Genomic DNA, 16,100 nt, shown 5'->3' with positions numbered 1-16,100 from the left:
AAGACAACTGCTAATATTTGATTTATTATTTCTAGATTTTTCCTGTGAATATTTACATAGTTGTGAACACATTTTATCTGGAATATCATTTATGCTTTCCCCATGTAGAACCAGTATTTCTCTGGTTCTTATTTCAAACTCTCTGTATAATATTTGATACAAAATATTCTCTCTCATAATAGTCAACTATTCTTTTCATCGCTGGACATTTAGATTGTTTCCCTTAACTTGAGATAAATAATGCTTCAATGAGCATTAAAGCAAGATTTTGGAGAATAGATTCTATATGTTACTTGCATATCACTTTATTATCTTGATTAGGCAGTGGAAGAAATACAAGAAGATGACCAGCTCAAGACGGGAAATGAATTCCTGACCGAAGGCAGTGAGTGGTTTTGGTGAATAGTGCCAATTCAGCCTGAGCAGATTGAGAGCTGTGCCCATTAGCCTGTATATATTGTGGCGAAGTCAACTAAGAACACCACTTGCATTCTTATGTGTATGTACTTTGAGCTTCACGGACTTTCGTATGAATCTGGCAGTCTCCTCATCAGAGGAAACGCGCCTGACTAAAGAAGGAGGAAGAAGGTTAGGTCTCTTCTGATTTAGGTTGATAGCACGTTGTCCGCCTGGTTTGTCCTACTGTTTTCTGTGCTCCAACTCTTCTGTGGGTAAAAAGAATGTGTTAGCTTCTGGGGCTGTCAATCTGGCACCTTTCATCAGAACTAAGTTCAGGTTAAAGAAAAACACACCACATAAACCACAAAGAAATTTGAGGGTGGGGGTGGAGAGTTGAGGAAAAGAATTAAATAGCAATAGTCTACCCTTTCATTTACATGACACACATTAACCGTAACATAGAAGTTCCAAGAGAACTGTCTTGTTCTCTTGTCTCCAGGAGCCCATGTAGGGCGCTTTAATTGCCACATTTTCAAACCGCTATAATGGTGAGGATGTCTTAGTAATTACCTTAATGAGATAACACCTTTCTCTCCCTCAACCTACTCATTATCATGTCTCTTGTTCAAATTTCAACTACAAAGAACTATACTTGTAAAAAAAGTCTGAAATGTATTGTTCCAGGTCTCATACCCTTAAAATAATCACATTGCACATATCTTAAAATTATGAAAGAAATAGTACACACAGGCAATTGGAGTATGTTAAAGGAAAGGCTTGAGATAAGTAAACTAAACATCTGGGTGCCCTTTAATTATTCTTGGTTGGATTCTTTATCTTGACCTATCGTGATGCTAAGGTGCCAGAGTGATGAATTTTAAGACGTTGGGCTGTGAAGACGTGCAGCTGCAACACTGATGGATTTAGGGAGGGATGGTAACAAGGTTAGCTGCATGTGAAGTGTGAATTGAGATTTTTGCAAAGAGACTGTGATTGCAGATGGGCATAATGTTGTACCCTTGCATGAAATCTTGCTATTATTGTATAATGGTCAGACAGAGTGTGAAATGACTTATTACTTTTCTTTTATTCTTTAATGAAGTTGGTTAGAGTAGCAGTACTACGGCTAGTCAATAATAGTAAAGCACACACACAAAAACTATGACAGGTGCAGATATGTTAAATATTTATTTAGTTTTGACTTTTTTTCTCCTAATTTTCATGAATATCCATATGCAAACAGAAGCATCCCTTTATCCACATAGTACAAATGTGCACTGATTTGCGTATCTGCCCTTACTATACCATTATTCTCCTGCATAAATACTCTACAAGGCCATGTTACATATAAAATATTTCAGCATCCAAGACAATTTCATAACACTTTTAAGTGTTTAAAAATGCTGTAATGCTTTTAGGCTGATTTCTGCATGGAATTGTGATTTGAAAACTCCATTTGGAGTTATGTGGGTAATATTGAAATATCAGTTTATCATTATAGTGGCTAGAAATGGTTTGTGGAACAACATAGTGTAAACCCATTATGAGGCACACTCTTTAATATGGTTTGAGTTGTAGGGAAGATCAAATCAGTTATTCTGTTTTGTAATGCAGAGTACATATCTTTTCTTATATCACACATATCGTTATTCTTCTACATCATAGAGCCCATAATGTAAATGTTTTTTACTGCCCAATATTAACATCACAAAAAGATAATACCTTAGGTTTTTACAAGTCAAAGAGAAATAGTGCTACCATGTTAAAAACAAAGCAAAGCAGCCCCAGCCAGTTGGGCTCAATGATTAGAGGGTAGGCCTGAGGACTGAAAGGTCTTGGGTTTGATTCGGTCAAGGGCACATACCTTGATTGTAGGTTTGATCCCTGGCCCCAGGCTGGCGAGTACTGGAGGAAACCAATCAATGTGTCTTTCTCACATGTGGGAGGCAACCAATCGATGTGTTTCTCTCTCACATCAATGTTTCCCTATCTGTCTCTCCCTCCTCCTTTCCACTCTCTCTAAAAAAATCAATGAAAAAAAAAAAATCCTAGGGTGAGGATTAACAACAACAACACCAAAACCCAAAACAAATAAAAAACCCTTTTTGGATATAGTCAATATTCTGGCTCCCAATGCTCATGTTAGAAACAGTAATAAATATGCATTTTAAAAATACTTGGTTTTAGAAATTTGTGTTTTTATTCATTATAGGATAATTTTATGTGGTATGTAAGATTCATAGTCATAATGCATTGGATAGGTTTCTTTTAAAAAATATATTTTTATTGATTTCAGAGAGGAAGGAAGAAGGAGAGAGAAAGAAACATAAATGTGAGAGAGAAACATCAGTTGGTTGCCTCCCATATGCACCTTGATCAGGGATCAAACCTGCAACCTGGGTACGTGCCCTGATTGGGAATTGAACTTGTGACCTTTTGTTGCACAGCACGGTGCTCAACCAACTGAGCCACACTAGCCAGGGCTGAAAATTTAATGCCCAGTGGGCATGGTTCAGTGGTTGAGCATCGGCCTATGAACCCAGAGGTCACAGTTTGATTCCCCGTCAGGGCACATGCCTGGTTTTCAATCTCTGTCTTCAGTAGGGGCTATGCAGAGGCAGTCAGTTGATGGTTCTATCTCATCATTGATGTTTCTCTCTCTCTTCCTCTCCCTTCCTCTCTAAAATCAATAAAAAACTATTTTAAAAAATAATATTAAAATAGTTTAATTTAAATTTGTTTGTGAATAATTTGAAATACATATTATTATATAGTTAGACTCTGAAGTAACAAAAGTTCTTGTTCTGTATTTGGAATATAGCAAGAGTCAAATAATGATGTTCTTCAAAGCATCACAGATCAATTTTAGGAACAAACTTAGAACAGTTGGCCTAGAAAAATAATATTTAGTCTTGTCCCTCAGTACCAGATTTATCAACCCTTTCCCATACTTTGCTTTGGCCTAACTTCATGCGTAGGCAGAAAGAATTCCATGACATGTAGTTCCTCATCACTCAAAAGATAGAATGACATTTATTTAGATGCAATCTGGAAATATAACATCATACTGTATTCTTTTATTTCTTTTCATGGACAAATGTTATCTTTTACTAGAAACCTTATTTAAAAGTACTTAAATTTATTCGTTTACTTTTCATTTACAGTTTACATTCAATATTATTTTGTATCACTAAAAACCTCTTAAAGCAACTGGAGTCTAAGACTGTAGTGGAGTGAATGTTGGAGTTTCTCAAGATTATTCTAAGAATATATGTAGTATGGGTAATTATGGATAGTGCAGATTTTTGAATTTGTGAGGTATCACTGAATTTGTGAGGTATCTTAACTCTGTATGTTTGAGATGTCAGTTTTAGGGAAGACATGTACTTCTGCTGTTTACATAGTGACTTGGTCATATCCACAGAAAACTTGACTTTTGGCTTTTGGCAACTATAATTGGTGGTCCTCTTTATTCTATATTCCCTAGAGTGAAGTACTATGATTTGCTTGTAGTCTACTAAGATCAGCCCTTCTATAGCTGATCTTGAAGTAACTCTGTGTCAAAGAATTCATTATCTGTTACATGGGTGAAAATCTGATCCACTATCTTGTGAATTTCAGATTAAAAAAAAAACCGGCTGAGTTGTATCTGTTGCAGTTAACTATGACAACATTTTAGGCATCCCATACAATTGTGAAACTTTGAATACCTCTTCATTAAGAAAAATTTCAGCTTACCATGAATACTCAGTATGCACATAAACATTTATCTCAATTAATTTTTCAGCTGATCACTTTACTCTTGGGGTTTCTTTCCTAATCTCATTCCAGCATGAGAGACATTGGTTGTTATGTTGGAAAACGCTTAGTGGCAGTTTTCAGGGAATGATGAAACACAAAACTCCGAGTCCGCTTATTAAAGGAAGTGCCATCACATCTCCTTCTTGCTAAGTGCTGGTTTCTAAGTTCTGGATTGTTGTCAAGAATATTAATCTGCACATACTACTGATCAGAACTAGTGAATTAACATCTAACATTCTCTTCAATATGTGTTATATATGTCTTTTTGTCCCCAATCCCTAGGTTAGTGGCTACTGTAAAGTAGGGACTCAAAAAAGTTTATATAATTGAAAGCGAAGTCATCGATTAATTAAAAACAGCATATACAAATTATGTTTGCAAGTTGATATCTATTTCCTAATGGGAGGAACCATGTCTGATCTTTCATTGTATTTTAAGTACTTGGCACATTAGCTCAGAATCCTAAGGGTACAATGAATATTTGTTACATTATTTACAATGGTGATGATATAATATAATTTTTAAAAAATCTAATTTTAATTTTCACTTGGCCTTTGGCTAACATTTTGTAGATGTGAGTGAGAAGAATAGAACCTGGTAAAATTGTATTAGATATGTGACATCAGTTTATTCTTGAATTAATTGCACTAGTGGTCTAATTTCTAATTAAACTCATGCTTTTTTCATAGCTCTGATTTGTTATGTGACTCATTAGATTTTTCTTGTTGCTGTTGTTGATAAAGCATAGCAAGTAGAGAAATGCATGGAATACTCTTCTTTCAACTCTTTTCTAAAAATGATACTCTTTAGTAGGGATTGGAGTAAAGGCCAGTGCCAGGAATTGAGTCCACTTTTCACTGGCTCCTATATCCTAAATTGTGTTGGTAAGTAAATTCAGGCATCTACATAAAGTAAGGAAAGGAATAAAGAGACCTTTAGCTTGTTAGCAATGTTCTTAACAGGTTAATGACAACTGGGAAAATAAATTGAGTTGGCAATTTAATACTTATAATTCAAAGAGTAAACAGAAGCAGCTAAATTTCATGGTTAATGGTAGTATTATTGAAACAAGGCTGTTGGAAGACACTGTTAATGAAAACAGTGACTTTAAAATGAAGCTACATTTAACAACTATTTTTCACTGGGAGTATTTGGCATGATGTTTGGATTCAAAATTACTATTCTGTATTGCTGAATGCATCATTAACTGGAATCTGCAATTAGTGTGACAGGAAAAGAGAGAAAACTGATTCTTTTTCATGTAAGAAAGCTCACATCCAGGTTCTTTCTGTATTTTACCACACCCATATTTAAGATGCTTAGAGAGCAAAAGCACACCAATAGGGAAAACTCTGTAAAATCTTGTCAGGTATTATGTATGTATTACTATTTTGTTGGAAAAGATGTGAAAATATGAGGAATTAGAAAACAGAACAGCTAAAATAAGTTATAATGAATCACATCTCAAAAAAACACACAAGGGAATAAAAATGAAATGACAACACATTTTCATTATTCTAAAAACAACTTCTGTCTGATGGTTAAATCCTATTAATTGGCTATTGTAGCTACTTACCGGAGGGATAAGACTGTAATAAGTGGCCTTTCCTTCCACAGGATGAAATAGAACTAGTTTCGTTTTATTTGGTGGTCTGGTTTTCTTAAGCTACACATTTTTGCAAAGAGTGGAGAGTAAGTGGAAAGAATATAGTAAGATATTTCATATGGGGACCTCACGTGTCCTAGATACTTTAGGTACCAGGATATTTGAAGGGAAAGTGGAAGAAAGTAGGAACCTTAGACTCATGATAACTGTCCCCAGAGAACTGCAATGATTCATAATTCACATGAGAGCAAAGCTCAAGCGGCTCATACTTTTATTGTACAAATGGGATTAATATTGTATTTCATAGATACAACATGTATATAACAAAGGAGACTACATTTAAACTTCCTCCTACTATATTAAGGCTTAGGAGAAAGAACATTAGATTTTTTAAGCTTCTAGATTAAAAAGAGACCAATAGTTATTACTGTTCAAAGTTAGATATAACTTTAAAATTATTTTAATTTTTTTCTTAGGTTTCTGAAATCTATTCAACACTATGTCACCTTGCTATGATTCATGTTTATTGTTTGCGAAACATTGAAATATGTGATCACTTTTTCAACTTAGAAATTGTCTTGCTGGCATAAGATGTCAAGACTATCTGTTCCTTTTCTGAGTTATAACTCCAGGAATGAAGCAGATTCTAAAACATTTATTTTCATAGACATATTAGATACCTAGTAAGAGGCATATACTTCTAAAACTGTTGTGAAATTATAATTGATTTGTGTATGATAATTGATTATTTGTCTATTTTTTTTCCCTAGACCTGTGGTCGGCAAACTGCGGCTCACGAGCCACATGCGGCTCTTTGGCCCCTTGAGTGTGGCTCTTCCTAAGCCTTAGGAGTACCCTAATTAAGTTAATTACAATGTACCTACCTATATAGTTTAAGTTTAAAAAATTTGGCTCTCAAAAGAAATTTCAATCGTTGTACTGTTGACTAATGAGTTTGCCAACCACTGCCATAAACCTTTGGAGGATACATAATACACATGAAAAAATTCCTCCCATGTCTATGAGAGATACTCAATAAATGGCTATTGAACTCCCACAAACTAATATTATTATCTTGCAAATTACATAGGAGGCTGTTAGGATCATTAAACTCTAGAATAGGGATTTTCTTCTTCTTTTTTAGTATCTGCAAATATAAATGTAAATTTCTAATTAATTTTGACAAAATGTTTAAGAATGATTGGTTTGGATTGGTTTGGTCTCCTCTATAGCTGCTGCTTCTTCTTCTTCTTCTTCTTCTTCTTCTTCTTCTTCTTCTTCTTCTTTAAATCCTCACCCAAAGATATTATATTTTTTTCTTGAAGAGAGAGAGAGAGAGAGAGAGAGAGAGAGAGAGAGAGAGAGAGTGCTCTGACCGGTAATCAAGCAAGGGACTCTTCCGGTGCATGGGACAATGCTCCAATCACTTAACAACACCGGCTAGGGCTCCCCTACAGCTTATTTACCAAATGGAGCCTGTGGTTTGTGATGATCTCCAAAACGTAAGGCTGGAGATTAACCCTCTATTTCTTTTCTACAGCAGCCAAGAAAAACTGAAATAGAGCATCTTAGAAAGGGGAATTGGAATTGTGAAATGTTATGAGCCAGCTCTTTTCCAGAAAAATGAGAGAGAGAGAAAGAGAGAGAGAGAGAGAGAGAGAGAGAGAGAGAGAGGATGTTCTCCCATTCATAGGCTTTGGGAAAGTTTAATTAGATTTATTGGTGAAATGTCTAAGAAATGTAAGATACTATTTGACTATTCGAACATTTATGAATTCATTTTTGGTATTTATTAAAATGCTCCTTTGGCCCCCAGTTTCTTGTTTGTTCATCTAATTTGAAAAAAATAATTGGAGAGCTTTAATGGGTGAATATTAAAGTGTGTCTGGTTTCCTTATATCTTCCACTAGGGTTCTGTCTCTCTGTAATGCCAAATACCAGGGAGTCCTGGCAAAGAACCTTCAGGTTTTGGCAACAGAGGATGGGCCTACATTTTCTCAACTGCCCAAATATTTTGTGGCTTTCAATCTCAGCAGGCATCCCCCTCTCTTCCATAGCAACACTGCGTTTGGGGGATTACTGTGTTTTTTCCTCCTGCCTCCTGTGGGAGAGTACCACTCTTTCTAAGCTGAGATAAATCAGGTCACTGGCTATAATTCAGTATGGCCCCATTAGACTCTATTTCTAGGGGGTAGAGTTTGATACAATACTCAAAGATAGGCCTGTTTTTAGATACCTAAGGAAAAACAACCAAATTAAATAGAATGTCAAGTTCTAGCTTGTATTCCTGTTGTGGGGTGTATTAAAAATGATATTTTCCTTTAAGAAACAAATACAGATATAAGTAATATGTAGAGAGCTAATTCTCAATTTTAAGGTGATCTCCATAGAAGACTCTTGTTAACCCAAAAATTTACAATGGATAATGATCTGAAACCTAAATGATATAAAGCTACTTTTTTAGAGGACTTCACTAAATGCATTTTATGGTACCTGGGTTGTTTTACTGTGAACATTCCATGATTGGTGCAAACCTTTGCCAATGAATGACAAATTTACATACACATTATGTCAGCCAGCAATATTTTGCAGCTTTAATTGCTTTAGCTTCAGGCATTCCATGTCAAAATAGAGTGTTTAATGTCCTGCAAGTTGCTCTGCTTCATTGCAACTTTAAATTATTCTGTAATTTGCCAGCTTTCTTTCTAATACATTGTCCATTAAGTTCTTTAATAATTTATGATATAAAATGTATGATACAACTTTAAGTAGCATGTCAGCTTCTTTTTAGAAAGTTCTGGTTGCATGTCAAGAAGAACAGAAAACCTGAAATTCATTTGCATAGTAATTACAGTATATCTCAGTTAAAGATATTCTCTTTTATGTTGCTAAATTTTTGTCTTAATGCAGACCATACTGTTTAGACTAATGTGTATATATGATTTATACTAATTGTCTATTTTAGATAAAATAACATTTTTATTTAAAAAGTTCCAAGTAGACAATAAGAATCCATTAAAAGGAAAAGGATAGTGTTTTGTGCAACCAACTACATTTTAATGATAAAATTGATTTTAGTCAATGAAGTCTAAGAGAATAAGTGAGATGAGAAAAATTATTTGTGCCCATTTAGTTAAGCCAATTTCAACAAAGAGGTATCAGCACAGAAACACAATCTTTAATATCGTTGATTGTTATAGGTTTGAAATCCATTGAAAAATAATCTTTGTCTAGTTTACATTATATCTGTTATCATTTTTAACTGTTAGGATTTTATCTTTTGTTAATTTGTAAAGAATAACAGTTGTTCAGTAACTATTCCTGATGTAGTACTGCTATGTACATGTATATTGTGTCTTGGGTAGTAAGACAAAATGATTAGCAAAATTCACATAAATGTGTCAAAACCAAAGAATGTCAAATAATTGCTCTTCTCTATTAATAATGCCATGTTCAAAAATAGGTGATTCTTTAGTTACATAATATCTGATCATTTAAGATAAGATTCAAATGAATAATAACATATGCTTCAGTATATAATAAAAGTCTCTGCTTTAAAAGTAGTAGTAGAGTCACCAAATAACAAAATGGATTTATCTTTTGTTTCTGAATACTCATATTTGCAAAGATGAAAAGTTTATTTAAACATTAAAAATAAAAATTCATATATTCATGTATTATAAATTTACTTGTAATATTATCCCCCTCTTCTGCCTTCCTCTAGTCACGGGGGTGTTTTTAAATTATTATATTTACTATTGAGTTCCCAGAGTACTCTTGGCCAAGGTTAGCTATAATTTGGTTATTGGACTTTGTGACAATTACATAATGGTTGTCTCAAGATATTTGGAGCCTTAGAGAAATTTTTAGTCCAATCTGTTACCTAACAATATATTCAAAACTTTTTATACCTTTGAACTCATAGAAAAAAAGAATATTGTTTGATTAAATAGTGTCTAGAGCTGAAACCGGTTTGGCTCAGTGGATAGAGCGTTGGCCTGCAGACTGAAAGGTCCCAGGTTCGATTCCAGTTAAGGGCATGAACCTTGGTTGCGGGCACATTCCCAGTAGGAGATGCGCAGGAGGCGGCTGATCGATGTTTCTCTCTCATCGATGTTTCTAACTCTCTATCCCTCTCCCTTCCTCTCTGTAAAAAATCAATAAAATATATTAAAAAAAATAGTGTCTAGAGATATTTAACTTAAGGTTGATATCATCTCATGATAGTTCCTCCTATGAAAGAACACTTTAATGGAATTTATGAATCAACCATAATACTTACTGTGGGATTTAAAAAAATAATTTATGACACTATATTTAGACTATTTTTGTACCATGAAAAGGCTTGCGTTGATTGGCTTTAATATTAATATTTCATTTTTGTGGGGAGTATCTTAAGGGGAAATTTGATAAGGGTATATATTTTGAGATGGTAGCATTTCCTCCCTACTATAAGCTTAATTGATCACTTATAAATAAGGCACATATTTTAAAAAAGACAGAGGGGGATTAAAAGAGAGCACATGTGTGGAAAACTAAGGCTGTGCCTCACCTGGGTTTGGTGAGTTCGAATTCTATTCTGTGACTTGCAATGTAAAGAGAGGAACTTGTATGGGCCTTGACTTTTGACATTTGAATTAAGTGACAGTTACAAGCATTTTCAACTTCATGTTTTCTTAACTGCCTGAAATAGAGTTAGAATAGATAGAGCACATTGCCCTGCCTGGTGTGGCTCAGTTGGCTGAGCATCGTCCCGGGCACCAAAAGGTTGCCAGTTCAGTTGCCAGTTTGATTCCTGGTCAGGGCACATACCCAGGTTTCAGGGTTGATCCTGGGTCAGGATGCATGTGGGAGGCAGCCAATCGATGTTTCTCTCTCACATCGATGTTTCTTTTTCTCTTTCTCCCTTTCCCTTCCTCTCTCTCTAAAAAAATCAATAAAGAAAGGATAGAATATGCTCGGAAACAGTAAGAACTCCCTCACGGCATCAGAAAAGGCATATTTGGATTATCAAGTAAATTGGGGTTGTTGACAACAACACAAATCTTTCATTTCTCTGTTTATTCAATTTCTGATGGAAACCATGGCTAGAAAATTTTATGAAGCAATGCTGAGATAAACGTGGCCTGACAATTCTAAGAGAAAACTCCCTAATGTTTGCTAATTTCTGGAACGTCCATGGCCATTAGAACAGTCATCCACCCCAAAAGGAGAAAACTGTGTAAATAAAAATCAATAATTCTTGCTTGCTTCCCCAGGCTTGGGCCTCTTTTTCTTGCAATCTTTTTGGAATCCCAAGGTATAACTTGATACTCCATCACAGGCCTCGGGTGGGGAGGGCACAGGAAGGGTGACGAGAGGGGTGCTGATGGCTACGTTTCTGTATTGAATTTAATTTTTCATTGATAATTAGACTCTCAAAGCCACCTGATATTTTTGACCAGCAGGAACAAAAGCCCACTGATTGACTCAGGGGATGCGAGGGAGCGGCCCCCACTGTGCTCACACAGCAGCTCCACAAAGACTAAAAACAAGAGCTGTGGCAAATTGGATCACCATACAAGTTCCAACTGGCCCATTGTGTACAAGTAGTAAATTGGGAGCTGATATTTCTGAGAACTATTTATTAGCAAAGCTTGGTGTTTTACTCCCTCCCTCCTCCACCCTGCCCTTAGTTTTTTTTTTTGTTTGTTTTGTTTTGTTGTTTGTTTGTTTTTAGCAAACCACTTTACCAAGGTAGATGAGCAATCTGAAACACCTACAAAAAATTCAGGTAATTATCCAAAGAGTTGTCCAGACTAGAAATGGACTGATTATATTCACAAATTGAATAAAAGTGTTTTCAGTAATCTTAACAGGCATTTGTGTGTGCATAATTTTACAAAGGGTGAATGGATGGCATTTGCAAGTTTACTGAAATGTAAGAAAGTAGAAAAATATTTTAAACATTCAATCCTATTGCTGCACGTATTATTAAGATTTTTAAATGAAGATGTCTCCGTGACAGCTTCTGGTGGCGTGATCAGTTCTAACCATTTAGTGCAGAAAAGGTGTGAAAATACTAGCCTGTGGCCAGTTAGCAGAAATTGTAGTTAGACAAGCCTAGACCTGCATGTCTGACAGAAGAATTGATAACTCTGGGTGCGTTTTTTTTTTTTTTTTTTTTTTCAATTTGAGAAATGCAGAGAGGGAAAAGCAGAGTCTGTTTCATTAGTTGCTTATATATGTTCCATCTCTGAGATTTTGAGCTTTTGGTGAGTTGGGAATATGGTATTATTGCTACTACCAATATAATAGGGAAAATGTATACAGAAGCTTGTATAACTGCAAAATATAAGTTTATATTGATCTTTCACAATAGGCTTTTGAGATGATACCAATTCATTTTATGGCTTTTTATTCACCTGATCTGTTATGGGGCACTACCACATCGTGTATATTTTTGTTTCTGTGGTCTTCCATTTTCATCCAGTGCATAAATGAATTCTACAGCTAATGAACGGATTTGGTGAGAAGAGCTCAGACTAATGTGGTTAAATACTGGTATTTCAGCCAGGGGGAATCTCGAAGACCATCACAGAGAGGGTGCAAGAATGTTCTGGTCATTGTTTTGTTTCTGAGTATTAGGACTCAATCATTAAATACTAATAAATGCTAATGGTGCCCAATAACATATTAGGTATTGTTGTTGTAGGGGATGAGAAGAGTATGATGTTTGGATTCTGGCATCCAGAAATTTATCATTTAATAGGTAAACAGAAGTTACCAACATAAAACAATTAGCAAGCTATTCAACCGCAGAGGTTGTGAATTTAATATTGCAGAGTTATGGACATTTGAATGCCTATTTAGGCATTCTTTTAGAAAGAATCATAGTTTGGCCTTCCTTAACCTGGTAGCTAGCATGAAGTGGGTGGGTTTAATATATATATATATATATATATATTTTTAAAATAAAAATTATAATTTATATATTATAAAATAAACATATTTTTATACATTTTAAAATAATAGAAATATATATTTCTATTATCAGAAAATTATAATGGAATTTAAAGATACCTTAATAAATTAGAAAAATATTCATTTGATACTTGGGAACCAAAGCAAACAATAGTGACTTAGAATTCAGAGATACTGAACAATCTCAAAGACTAGGGGAATGTTATTGGAAGATGATGGTATGTTGTAGAAAATTGTTCAGTTTTTAGCATTAGAGCTTTTTTAAGATGGAGAGATATTGAAGAGGAGCAAAATGACGTATTTCATAATAGTTCCTCATTGTGTTACTATGATTAATGCAATAAAGCATATAAGGTGCCTGGTTCTTACTGGCTTTTCAATATCCATTAGTTCTTTTAACAATAAAGCTGTCGATAAAGCTTGAATCGCCTCTCAAGACCTGGGAATAGAGAGTAAGCTGGATGGGATGATGCATGGTTTTTCTCTCTCGACTCTTAGGGGCTCCAATGGACATGCATCTGTTGGACATACCTTCTTAATTTAGCTGAGGCTGGGCCCAGGTGCCCTCCTTAAGAGTCCTAGCGCTGGCTTCTAATATCACCCCCTTTCCACCACCACAGGAAATAGACCTAATTTCCAGGTCCTGTGGACTCCTCTCGGCCACATTTGACATTGTTGCCCTTCCTTCAGATCTTCTAAATATTCCCCCTCCCCTTGGTTTCTGGGATAGTCACTATCTCTTATTTTCCCACTTTTCTCTCAGTTTCTTTTGATGAGTTCTCTTCTTCCACTAGTGTGCACACTCCTCATGTTTTTCCCAACCTAAATCTTTTTCTCATTCCCCTTTCCTTTTTACTTCATATGTCCTCGTTAGGAGATCTTCATCCTCTTGCATGGCATCAATTTTCACGTGATGATGAACAATTCTCCGTAACCAGTCCCAGCCTCTCCACCGGGCTCTGAAAATGCATTTGCAATTTGTCTCTCCTTGTATGCTCTGTAGTTGTCTTAAATCCAACGTGTCCACACACAGAATTTATTTTCACAGAAAACATGTTCCTCCTTTTGTATTTACTCTATAAATTATTGCTACTCCTATCACAGGCGTCCTGTATCCTCTAAGTTAATGCTATTTCTATCACAGACTGTCCTGTATTCTCCATGTATGTTAATGCTCTTCCTGTCATATGACCTCTGTATGTATCAGTTTGCCTGGGACTGAGGTGTTTCCCAGGACACGAGACCTTCAGTGGTAAAACTGCAAAAGTCCTGGACAATCTGGGACTAGTTGGTCACCCTAATCAGGTGCCTCCACTTTTCCCTTTCCCTTACCTCCTACCTCTAATTAGTTACCAAGCTCTGAGGATCAATCTCAGAAATCTCTCTTGAAACTTTCCTCTCTTTCTTACTCTCAGTGAGATTGCCTGCACTCAGGCCTTTATTATTTCTTCCCTGGGATATTGTAATGGAACCCCACCTGGCATTCCTGACTATAACCTCACTCATCTCATACACTGCTGGAGTAGTCTGCATAAACACAGATCTAACCATCACGGTACTATTAAACAATAAGCCAAAACGTTAAGAAGTGATAAGTCCACGGAGAAAATTGAGTTCGGCTAGAGATTAGAAGGTTTTGGCTCTTCACCCTGACCACAAGAACCCTGTGACTCGGAACGGAACTGATTGTAACCTCAGCATAATAGATCTCTGTTAGAGATCAACACAATTTTCTCCTCAGCATCTGGATCAATTTTTCCCCTCTGCCTGGACAGCACTGCTTGATTTTTAAAAAATTGCTGTGGGAACAACAACTTGCACTACACTCGAATCAAGATAAAACCAAAACAATTATATGGATATTTATCTACAATTGAACTAGGTACCAGTGATAGAATGAGATAAGAAATAGCAGAAAATATAAATTTTCATAATAAACAAATTAGAAATTTTGCAAGTGGGGTATATCATCTTCACCATACCCAAAGCAGCTCATCTTCCTGCACCCTACTCTAAAACCTGTCCCTTGTTTCAACTACAGTCTCACAAAGAGTGACATAGTTTATTGCTCACTAATAATATGCTCCATGGCTATGTCAGGTCCATAAACTTGGAGAGTTTGGTGGTTTTAAAATATACATACAAAGTACATGATATCATACCCTTTAAGATGAGAAGCTTATTTCTCCTTTTGAGTGTGAGCTAGACTTAGTGACTTGCTTCTAATGAATAGAAGATGGCAGGAGTGAGAGTGTGTGTCTTTCAAGATTAGATGATAAAAAGCATTGTGGCTTCTTCCTAGCTCTGTGTTGGATCACTCACTCTTGGGGAAGCCAACTTTCATATCATGAGGACACTCACACAGCCTTCCGGAGATGTCTACCTGGGGAGGAACTGAGGCTTCCTAGCAACACCCAGCTCTAACTTGCCAGGCATGTTTATTGTTGTAGACCACTAAGGTTTGGGTAATTTATGACGCAGCAATAGATGACTAATACAGAGTAGTTTTGTTTGAGTCTTTCCCACTCCTGTCCTTTCAGGCCTTTTCCTAAAGATTCAGACCTTCAGATCATGATACATTTTTTGCTGATTCTTCTGCAAAGAAGCTATATTTTTGCCCCCCCCATTGTATTTACTGCTTTGTTACATTCCTTCATATTTGAATTTTTTTTCCATTCAACCATTCTGTGGGCTTTTCTATGCTCCACTTGCATGGAGACAATTCTTCATTGGTCTCCTGAATTTTAAAGTATTTTGTGAGCAGAAACATAAACTGCCTTTTTATTCTGGACGATCCTTTCAAATATGCAGGTTTACTTACTGTCCAGTATTTACACTAATAAAAGAGAAACATGCAAATCAGCATCACTCCGCTACGCCCACCAGCCGATCAGGATGAGTATGCAAATTAACCCAACAAAGATGGCAGTTAATTTGCATATGCAGGCGCCGAGCGAAGACTGAAGGCTCCAGCCTGAGTGAAGACTGAAGACTGAAGACTGAAGAGGCTTGGATTGTCTGCTGCAGTAGGAGAGGAGAAGCCTTGAGGCTTGCCTTCTCCGCTGTAGCCAGAGCAGAGAAGCCTCCAGGCTTGGCTTCTCCATTGTGGCCAGAGCGAAGGCCTGGGTCCTGGGTGCCGGAGGAAAACCGGTGCCAGCAGCCAGGGGAAGGAAGGCCTATTGCATGAATCTCTTTGTGCAACGGGCCTCTAGTCTATATATATAAAAGGCTAATATGCAAAGTGTCCCCTCGGGAGTTCGACCAGAGACCAGGGAGTTTGATTGCTTGCTATGGTGTGCACTGACCACCAGGGGGCAGCGTGGAACAAAGA

This window comes from Myotis yumanensis, unplaced genomic scaffold, assembly GCF_028538775.1.
Source record: "Myotis yumanensis isolate MYYU_CA2020_CCGP unplaced genomic scaffold, mMyoYum1.0.hap1 SCAF_2, whole genome shotgun sequence".
NCBI lineage: Eukaryota > Metazoa > Chordata > Mammalia > Chiroptera > Vespertilionidae > Myotis > Myotis yumanensis.
This window is presented reverse-complemented; position numbering follows the sequence as displayed.